Source organism: Tenrec ecaudatus, chromosome 7 (assembly GCF_050624435.1).
Source record: "Tenrec ecaudatus isolate mTenEca1 chromosome 7, mTenEca1.hap1, whole genome shotgun sequence".
NCBI lineage: Eukaryota > Metazoa > Chordata > Mammalia > Afrosoricida > Tenrecidae > Tenrec > Tenrec ecaudatus.
In genome coordinates, this window is record NC_134536.1 from 139607059 (window position 1) to 139615561 (window position 8503).

Here is an 8503-nt window from a genome sequence, read left to right on the forward strand (position 1 = left end):
CCACTGGTATGGAAGGTGCTGAAGTAAATCCTAAACTCTGAATAGCGCTAGAAATGAGATGAGCTGGGGACACGTATGTTGCTCCGATCCTCTCAAGGCTATTACTAGATGCACTTGAAGGCAAACGTTTTAAAACTGCTTGGGATATTCGGGGGTAGGGTGTGTGTGAGAACGCTTAAGCTGCCTTCTGGGGAGGATGAGCCGATCACCTGCAAGCCTCTCATTGCATCAGGCAAGCTTGGGGCCAGCGGTGAGTTGACTGCTTGTAATGGGCGATGCTGTGTGGCCACAAGGGTCCTTTTCAGTTCCCCATCCTTCACCCCCCCTCTCTTCCGAACACGTCGAACAAATATGTACCAGTGAAAAGAGCCTTTGAATGACTGGTTTGCTCTGGGAACCTACACATCGCAGATTAGCAAAGGCTGGAAACGGGGGAAAAGCCAAAGTCAGGAGGCAGCTACTCAGCCCTCGAGGACCTCGACAATCACATCAGCCTCCAAGGGGGAACCTGAGCAGGGACGCCAGGACCAGAGCCTTCCCTTAGACACAGGGAGCCCTGGGGGATGGAATACTGCTTCCTGAATGGGGCCCTGGCCCATTATTTCTACATCGGTGACTATTGCTGAACACACTGTTCACTGGGTGGACAAATACCCAGAGACCCGAACAGATCAATTTCCAAACGGAAAAAGGAACAGCTGGCCACTAGGAGAAAAGAAAACGCTTACCCTCACTAGAAACCAAACAACATTGTTGTTCTTGTGGTTGCCGCCAGGCAGGTCGCCACTGGCTCACCGTGACACCCATATGAGGGAGAGAACTGCCGCATGGGGTTTCCTTGGCTCTCGTCTGTACAGAAGTGGATCTGCAACCCCTGGATGGGTTTATTTTGATGGGAAATTGCTTCGTTTAAGAACTGGCAAGCATGAGGAGCCTTACGTAGAACGGGTTTTATTCTCTAGATCAACCATCACTGGATTCCTCAACATCTCAAACCTTTTCCACCTGAAAGCTAATCTTACACTATCTATAAACATGATTGCAGCCAACTCGTTTCTAAAACGAGTGGGAAAGAGTAGGAGCCGAGAACTGCCAACATCTTCTATGTTTCCTCGACTTCAAAGGCAATGTTCACCCCTAAAGAAAGAAGCTCGAGCCACGAAGGAGCGGGGCTCCGAACTGGTTCATATTGGTTCATTGGTTGCGCCTGCATATCAAAGGTGCTTTTGTAAGATCTCTACTTTTCCTCTTTTTCAAAAGAAGGAAAACAGATCGATAGTGTCTTCCAGGTTGTTGTGGTTGTTGGCGGTGTTTCCCCCTCTCTGCGAAGGTTTCAGTGGTAAGCACATGGAATACAAGTGTGTTGCCTAAATTTAAGGAGAGCTGGTTTGTGAAATGCCTAAGAGGAAGGCGGGCTGCAAAGACATCCATCCTGAATGACTCTTCAGGGGCATCGCTCTGAGACAGGCAGATGCAATAAGAAAAGCGAGCTTAATGGCTGAAACCTGACAAGCGAGACATCATTTTCTGTAACAGGTTCACGATCAGTTCCGCCAGTGCAAATTGTCACATACATTCAACTTTTAGGTACTTGAAATGTTTAAAGACTCCAATAGTAGTAACACCAAAATGTCTCACAAGGCTGTTCTGAATAACACGTGGATTTACATTTCTCCTTAATAAATACACCTCAGCGGTCAAGAGAGCTCCCAACATGAAATACATTCATCTCTACATGGCGCAAATATTTTAAACGTTTTTAAAAACAGGATAAAACACAAGCTTTCGTTTGTTTTCAAACATAATTCATTTTTATAAGGTAACAGCATGCGGTTTTACATTCTAAAAATTGACTCCAGTACTTCAAAGACGCTGGGTGGATTTAAACTGCCAGTCTTCAGGTTAGTAGCCAAGCAGGCAACCACAGCGCCCTCCAGAGCTTCTGTAGAACAACCATAAAAGGGACGCCCCCACCCCGCCCCCGCCCAGCAATGTACAAACTCATTCCTCCCTTTCACAGTCACAAGAGGAGGCAACACTTAAATCTGTTGGTTTTGCTCCATAACGCCCTGCAAGCTGAATTCCTCCTTTATCTCCTCTTTTTATAGGGCACAAAACCAAAAACCTAACCCTCTGCCATAAAGTCAATTCCAACTCATTGTGACCCTATAGGCCCGAATGGAACTGCTCCTTAGGGTTTCTGAGACTGTAAATCTTTGAGAGCAAAGAGTCTTATCTTTCATGGTTATCAGTTCAATGCTTAACCTACTGTAGTACCGGGACTCCTGATAGGGAACGTGTGTCCTTCAAGACAACAGATCAAGATTAATTCTTCGGATCTCTCCAAAACACTCATGCTAACTTTCTAAGTTGAACTCTCTGCCTTGAATTTAATTCACTCATCCCACAGATCCCCTCAAAAGCCACTGTTTGGCTTATACCACTCTTTTAGAGCAACCTAGTAATGCCAACTGTATTACTCAAGTATGATCGCAAAGTGGGACTTTCCAGATAAACAGAAAATAAGAATATTTTGGAAACCAAACTACATTTATAAGAAATGCTAAAGGGAGTGCATCAGACAGAGAATCAGTAATGGCAGAAAGCAACGTGAGATTAAGACACTTTATACCATCACCAGAAATTAACCCAGAGATAGAAGTATGGAAGATAAAATGACACAACCTAGAGAACCAAATGTCACTTGGTAAACAATAGCAACTACAAAGCAAAATGGGGTGGGTAGTTATGTAATGTCAAATATAGATAAAATCAAGGTGATGTCAATATAGAAAGGACTGTCACAAACTTAGAAGGATTAGCAAACAGAAAATAGACCTTTGCCACCAATGTTTTAAAAAGGAAAATCATAAAAATTCAGTGAACAGTGAAAACAGCAATGAAAAAAATTAATTTATAACTAAAAAGCCAACCAAAATGGAGCAGGAATGGAATATAATAAACTAAGGCAACAACCAGAAAAGAGACAAGGAAAGATTGTACAATAAAGAATTAATCCAACAAGAGAACATAACATAATAAACATCTGTGCAAACAATGAAAGAGCTCTAAAAGACACAAACCTAACTTTAATAGAATTGAACAGAGAAACTGACAACTCCATAATAATAATAGGAGACTGTAATACACCACTTTTGAGAATGAACAGAACAGCCAAAAAGAAAATCACCAATAACACAGAAGAGCTAAATAACACAATCAACTAGTTTAACCTCACAGACATTTACGAAACACTCGAGGCAACAGCAGCATAAGACATAGTCTTTTCCACTGCTTATGCACAGTCTCCAGAATACATCCTATGCAAGGTCACAAGGGAACATGAATAAATTAAAAATATCAAAATACTAAGAAGTCACAATATAAAGTTGGAAATGAAAAGCAGGAAGATCAACGAAAACTATCAAATACATAGAAACTGAATAACATCCTCTTTAAAAACTACTGGGTAGGACCCATTGAGAGACTGGACATGCCTGTGTTCATGTAGCCATGGTGGCCAGGGGCTGTGTACATCATGTTACCATGGGGAGGGGTCTGCATTGGCTGTTGGGCATAGGGCTGGCTCCCCATCATGCCCATCTGCATCTGCACAGGGTACTGGGTGGTCTGATTCATGTAGCCATGCTTGCTGTGGTAGCTACTGTTCATCATCGGCTGGGACATGCCGTACCCGTTCATGGCATTGAGGCTGTTCATGTTCACTGAGTTGACATTATACGCTGGGGCTGGCATCAAGTTCACACTCGTGTTCATGCCTCTGCATGGTTAGAGTCCGTGCAGGACCCTGCATGGCTACGGTCTGGGAGCGACCATAGATTTGTGACTGATGGGTGGCAGCCACTGGTGACAGAGATGCCGACTTGGTTCTCATGGAGATGTGGCCCTTGCTGGCGATCTGGGTTTGCAGTTGTTGGCTGTGGGAGATGCCAAGATTTGATGCAGCCAGGTTCCGCTGCAGAAGGGGTGGCGGCAGATTCATTGGAGAAGGAGTCAGGTTGGGGGGGTGGGGTCATGGTTGCTTGTGCTTGAGGCTCCCCAGGGACAGAGTATGGCGACTAAGAAAGCTGAACAAGCCCTGTGTTGCTTAATGGCGTGTCCACTCCATGTAAATGCCGTTAGGCTTTCAGTTACTGTATATTTTGTTTAAGGTGACACTTGAGCATGCCGCTAATGTCTTTGTTAGTGACAGTGGGTCTTGGAGTACTGTACAAGTGTTGTGCTAACAGTAAGCCATTTCTTAAGGGTTTTTTTGCCTTGATTAGGGTGCCCTGCTTTGAGAGTGTGAAAAAAAAGAACAAAACTATATTGTTGTTAATTATAAAACTGTAAAGAGCTATAATAGCTATTCCTATTTGATTAGTCAGAGGGGTTTTATTGCTAAACGTTTGGTGTAAAGGTGAGACCTTTTTCCATTTTTGGTGACAGATTTTTTTTGGGGGGAAAAGGCAGCTTTCTGTTTTATAAATGTAGACTTCTGTTTATTGAATGAAGCATATCTCAGTGTTTATATGTCAGGTTTTGAAACATTTCAGATATGTCCAAATACTTGGCAGCATTTAAAAAAATAGTGAATTTGGTATAAAGTTGCTATTTTATGGAAATGCCTCTAACTTTACATTTTCATTCCATCTGTAGATTTTTCTTTCTTTATAAAATAGTGGAGTTATTTTTTAAGGAAAAATAGAAAAGTAGCTTCTGAATAGCTCAAACTAAGCTTTCAAATCACATGTAAAAAAAGCAAAAAGGTTATTTGTGTCTGTTTATATTGCTTCCTTTTTTGTAACCTTTGCACCTGTAATCCTTGTATTAAATAGCCAGTGACACTCTTGTATTTATCTGTTCTCTTTTTACTCAGTCATTTAAAAAAACACACAGAAACAAAAACAAAAAAGTTGTACATTTTAACATAAAATAAATTATGATAAGCCAAAGAAAACACACACTACTGGGTAACTGAATAAATTATATATATATATATATATGACTCATATATATATATGAGTCAAACAAGAATGAAAATACAACATGCCAAAATCTTTGTGACACAGCAAAAACAGTACTCAGAGGACAATTCCTACTAGTAAATACACACATCAAAAAGAAGAAAGGACCAAACTCAGTGCCTAAACCCAATATCTGCAACCATTTGAAAAACAGCAGCAAATTAAGCATATGTATAGTCAGTAAATAAAAAAATAGCAAAGATTCAAGCAGACATAAAATGGAGAAAAAGGTAAAGTGTTAGCAAGACTAGAAGTAGGTCTGTTGAAAGAATAAAATTGGTAAACCATTGGCAAGAAAGTAAGAAGATGCAAATAATATGTATATGAAATTAAATGGGCGATGTCATGACAGAATTAACTGAAATAAAAGGATAATAACAGAATTCTATGAATAAATATACTCCAGTAAATTTGAAACCCTAGAAGAAATGGACATTTTTCTAGAAACACTACCTATCCAAATGAAAAGACATTAAGGTAGAAATTTTTAGCAGATTTATCACCAAGGCAAAAATTGAACAGGTCACTAAAAATGCAACCCAAAATAGTTCTGCACCACGTGACTTCACTGTCAGATCCGATTGGTCAGAGAAGTGCTGACTTCAATTCTACTCAAACTACTCCAAAATACAGAAAAGGGGGGAATATTCCAGAATTCATTTTATTAAGCTAAAACCAAAGCCAGGCAGATACTACGAAAACAGAAACTTATATTATCAATAGCCTTCATGCAAAAATACATACAAGCAAAAAAATTCAAAAAAGTGATTACTCAATAGTAGCCAACAAAAATGAAAAAAAAATACACAATGATTGAGTGCAATTCGTATCACTAACTCAGAGTAGGAAACCAAAGCAGACCAATAACAAAACAAGAAATAGAGGTGATCACGAAATTTCCAGAGAAGAAAAGTGTAAGATGAGATCGTTTCATGGGGGAATGCTACCAAGTATTCAAAGAAGGGCTGCCACCAGTTCCACACTGCCTATTCAAAAATATAGAAAGCGACAGAACTCTCAAATTCATTCTATGAAATGAGCATAATCCTGATATAAAAACCAGGCAAAGATCTTACAAAGACAGAAAACTACATACCAGTATCCCTTATGAACATCGATGCAAAAATTGTCAACAAAATTCTGGCCAATAGGTTCCAATAATATATAAAAACATTAATTCATCGTGACAAAGTAGGATTGATACTAAGGATGCAAGGATGGTACAGCATTTGAAAAATATCATTGTAATCCACCACATAAGACAAAAAAGAAGCAGATCATATAAATATGTGCAGAAGAGCATTGGACACCAACAACCTTTTTTGCATATAACATGCATTTAATAAATGATGGTTTCTAGAGTCCTGTTTACCATTTCAAAATGCAGTCATTTGGGAAATTCTGTGTATTATTTTAAAATATTCTTTGTCCAGGAATAGGTGTTATTATTACTTTTATGATAAGATTCTTGTCATGCTTTCTTCATCTGTTATATGTTGAAGTAAAACTTACATCTATTAAAAATTGAAACCATACATTAGTCTTCAGTGCATAAGAAAATTGTTTTTGTGGTTTCCATCTCTCTCTAGTGGCTTGAAAAATCCAAATTGCTCTTTTTATTGTGATTTTTCTTGAAGGATTTAAAATAATAGGTGTCAGCATCCACATCACTCTTAAAATTCTCAATTCTCCTCTTTCCTAATTTTCTGGTTAGCCACCCAGTCAAGGTTGGCATGTATTGGCCCAAGTATGTAATAAACAAACGGGTGATCAGAGATTCAGGTATCTTTCAAATCATTGGCCATACTGATTAAAATCAATTGGGCAAAATGACCGGTTGCCATCTTGAAGGGCTGGTCTCCATCATTACCTAAAGGCTTCATGACTTCTTCAGTTCATTCATCACAATATTTGACTTCAGTATTGGTCCTGGGTAAATGGTAGAAATGATAATACTGAGATATGTAGCAAGTTCAGAGGCTATTAAAAATAAAAAACCCGAAGAGCATGCATGCTGCTCAGACACTATACCCATTATGCTATTGACAGTGACAATCTTGCCATGCTTCCTCTCGATCATGTGAGGCAGAACACATTTTGTCAAGGACACGGTCCCTAGTTAGTTAAGTGTCATGAGCTCTCTGTAGACATGCAGGCTGGTGTTCATGGACAAAGGACGTTGGAATCATCCAACATTGTTGACCAGAATGTCAATTTTACCAAACTCCTGGAGAACAGCCTTGGTGGCCGCTTCATGGGATTTTATGTTCATTAGGTCAAGGGGCAAAATAAGTACATCTTTTCCTTTTAAATTGCCATTCTCAAGACATTTTTGTTTCACCCCTTCAGCTTGTCCATTTTTTCTGGTGGGTATCACAAGAGAAACTCCTAGTTTAGATAGCTGGTAAGCCAACTCCTCACCAGTTACACTTGATACCCCGGGAACCCACACCGTCATATCAATCAGCTCCCATTCTGGGTGTTGCCCTTGCACTCAGCCCACATTAGGCTCAGGTCACTGCCTGCCCACAGGAAGCATAGCAAGTGCACCACGACCAGAGCAGAGTGCCCAAAGCTAGCCCAAACTCTCAGAACATTGCAGCAATGCTCACTCAGCTCCGCCACACGACCCAACACACATTTCTGATTAAAACACTCAATAAAAAAGGAATTGAAGGAAAATTCATCAACATAATAATGACCACATACAAAAATCCAAGGGCCAATACCATTCATGGGGAAAAACTGAAACATTTTGCATGAGAATGGGAAATAGACAAGGACACCCTCTAGCACTACTCTTCTTTAACCTCATGTTCAAAGTCTTAGCCAGAACAATTAGAAAACAAAAACAATCACTGTAACTTGGCTAAGAAAAAGTGAAGGTCTCACCATTTTCAGACAATATAATTTTATAGAACCCCCAACTCCACAAAAAGACTGTTGGAAACAATTAGCCCTTAAGGGATTTGGTAAAATAGCAGGATAAAAAATTAACAAGCAGCGAAATCAATTGGATTTCTATATACTAGTGAAAAGAGCTCAAAAAAGACATCAAGGAAATAATACCACTTATAAAAGTCATCAAAAAATGAAATACTTTGGAATAAACCTAACAAAAAACCAAAAATTCTGTACAAAATAGCTACAAGAAACCAAAAGAACCCTACACATATGGAAAAATATCTCTTGTTCTTGGATAGGAACCCTCAATATTGTGAAAATGTCAATACTATGTATGATAATCTACAAATACGATGCAAAGCCAATCCAACCCCCAATTTCATTCTTTATATAAATGGCGAAACTAATGACCAAATTCATATACAGAGGGATGGGACCCAGGATAAAAAACACCTCACAAAGTCGTAGACCTTACACTACTCAACTTCAAAACCTATTAAAAAGCCACAAAGTCAACACAACTTGGTAAAATGACAGATACATAGACCAATGGAATAGAAAAGAAAACCCAG

General features: G+C 39.5%; 1 pseudogene; it reads right to left on the reverse strand.

The window, feature by feature from the left end:
- Positions 1-6612: 6612 nt before the first annotated feature.
- On the reverse strand, positions 6613-7781 carry LOC142452537 (dehydrogenase/reductase SDR family member 7 pseudogene; annotated as a pseudogene).
- Positions 7782-8503: the final 722 nt, after the last annotated feature.